This window comes from Triticum dicoccoides, chromosome 7B, assembly GCF_002162155.2.
Source record: "Triticum dicoccoides isolate Atlit2015 ecotype Zavitan chromosome 7B, WEW_v2.0, whole genome shotgun sequence".
Lineage (NCBI taxonomy): Eukaryota > Viridiplantae > Streptophyta > Magnoliopsida > Poales > Poaceae > Triticum > Triticum dicoccoides.
The window spans coordinates 83,961,753-83,964,656 of record NC_041393.1 but is presented as its reverse complement, the minus strand read 5'-3'; positions in this window follow the sequence as shown (position 1 = coordinate 83,964,656).

The following is a 2,904-nucleotide window of genomic DNA, read 5'->3' as shown; positions in this document are numbered from 1 at the left end:
GAGAAACACAGTGGTTGCCTCCCTGAACGCCTTCTCCTGTTCAGGAGCAATCGTTCCCGTGGACACACCGGTGACCCAGAACACGTTCATAGCCGTGAGCCATAAAGTGGTCTTTGTCTGCCAACGCTTAAAATACGTACCAGTAAACTCAGTGCTGCGGCAAAGCCACTTGCCGAAAAATTCCTACACATAATAGGTTTTTGGATTGTTGAGTAAATAGGCAATTTCTCGATTAAATTAATCCACGAGTAAATCACTAGCATGGCATTGACTAAGTTGATGACGTACTGACTTTGATCTAAACATGCACGTACTAAGCAAACAGTAGACAAATCTACACATACTGCTAGTACTGCTAATATAAAAATAATCAGGAGCGGGATAAACGAGTTATACCCTCCAGTAGGCCATGCAGAGGCCGCGGCTTTGGTGGCAGCAGCAACGTCCTCGGCGGCCTTCTTGTCGGCTTCAGCTTTCTCGGCGGCGGCACGGTCGGGGTCGGTGAGGTGATGATGAAGGCGACGCGGACGTAGAGAAAGTAGACGATCGGAAGCGAGCAGTCGCGTAATCGCTGCCCAAAAACCTATTCGCCCCTCACCCCGTACAGGAACCAGAAGGGCGTGGTTTCGGAGACCTGCTCTCCCGTCGACCGTGTACGCGGCGGACGGACGGGATGGAGTCACCGGCGGCAGCAGCAGCAAAGGAACGACGGTGGGCGTGCGCGTGAGCAGATGTGATCTGTTCGTGGCGGCTAGGGTTAGGGGACACCGCACACTTATATAGACGCAGCCGCGTGGAGAGACGTGGGCTTGACCCCATGTCCGAGTCCATGTCAGCCCACGATCCGACGTCTCGGCTCGGCTCGGCTCATTCCCGCAACCCGCGCCGCGCCGCGCCGCGGAGGAGGAGCGCGCGAGGGCCTCTTCTCTTCTCAAGCTCCAATAGCATGTAGAAGAGTCATCCTTATAAACCACTCCAACTTTCCTTCCACTAGCATGGTGGGACTAAACTTCCCACCACCTTGTCATGCCACCTACATGGGCCCTTAGAGATCAAAACTAAAATTGTCATATGGGCTCTAGGCCCATCTCACATTTTAACATCAGTGTTGGGCGATCTCAGCAACGGACGATCCCCCGATCCAGTGATCACACCAGAAACGGCATGTCCTGCCGTCACCAATGGTCCGGGGCGTGGAAGCCTGAAAGAATTGTTGGAATCCTCATCGTGGGGAAGCTGTAAGTGACGCCACGAGCGATCCGGGTCGCTGGCCTGCAGCCACAGCCATAGGGCACCAAGGGCGATGCTAGTGCGGTGGATGTCGCGCACAGCGAGGCCACCAAGATTGAGCTGTCGTGATAGCTTGGGCCAATTCAAGAGGCAGCAGCCAGTCTTGACGTCCTTGCGGCCGTGCCAGAGGAAGTCCCGAATAATCGTGGTGATCTTCTTGAGGATGGAGGGATTCAATCCTATGGCGAGGATATGCACCGGCATGGTCGTGAGCACGTGGTGCACCAAGGCCAACCGGCCATCGCGCGAGAGGAGGGAGGCCTTCCAAGTGGCGAGCTTCCTAGCGAGCCGCTCAACCAAAGATAGGAGTGCAGTCGCATGACACTTGCGGATGGAGAGTGGCAGCCCGAGGTAGGGGATGAGGAAACTGGAGACGGTGCAGGAGAGCTCAGTGGTGATTGCGCCAGCAGCCTCGGCGCCACACTAGATAGTGACGGCGGAGCACTAGGAGAAATTAGTGCGCAGGCCGGATGCATCCCCGAACACACGCAACAACTCATGGATACTGGCTAGCTCGGGGTGACAAAAGATGACAACATCGTCGACGAAGAGAGAGAGAGAGAGAGAGAGAGAGAGAGAGATGCTCGAGGCGGCGTATCGAGTGGTCAGCCGCTGCAACATGCCCGCGGACACAGCGTGCTGCAGCAACGAGTTGAGTGAGTCGATGACGATGACGAAGAGCATGGGAGAAATTGGGTTGCCTTGACGTAGCCCACAAGCGTGATCCATGGGTGGGCCTAGGTTACCGTTGATGAGGACACGTGTGGAGGCCATGGACGTGAGGATGGAGATACACTCGCACCAACGCCGGCCAAAACCAAGATGGGCCAAGGTCTCCAGCAAGTAAGACCAAGCGATGGTGTCGAACGCCTTCGCGATGTCAAGCTTGAGGAGGACACGCGGCGCCTTGATCCTATGGAGTAACCGCGCTGTCTGCTGGACTAGGAGGAAGTTGTCATGCACACATATGCCGGCGATGAACACGCTCTGGTTGGTGGAGACGGTTTCCCACATCTGCGGAGTGAGCCGCAAGGCGAGGACCTTGGCAAATAGCTTTGCGGTGATGTGGATCAAACTAATGGGCCGGTAGTCGGAGAACGCAGCCGCGTCAGGTTTCTCGGGAAGAAGGGTGAGAAGGGCTCCATTCAGCTTGTGGAAACCACATCCATTCATGTTGTAGAGCTTGTCGAAGGCCGCACAGATATCCGCTTTGATGATGGGCCAGCATGCACGGAGAAACTCAGAGATAAAGCCATCGGGTCCTGGTGCCTTGCCGGAGGGCAGCAGCTTAATTGCCGCCCAGCTCTCATGCTTGGTGAAAGGCACCTCCAGCTCGGGCAGGTCAAAATGCCTGGGGTCAATGATGTCTAGCCGAAGGGAGTGGGCATGCGTTGGCGCAGATCCGAGGATGGCGGAGAAGTGCTCGAAAGCTGATTGAGACATGGCGTCGTCGTCAGTGACAATATCATCGCGGACCTGTAGACTGAGAAGCAAACGTTATCCATGCTATGTACAGTATTTTGCAAACATTTTCCAGCACCTCCCAAGTGCTGGAAAGATGGGAGCTACATTAGGGGAGTAAAGTAGACCTTTTTTCGAATATATGTTTACATG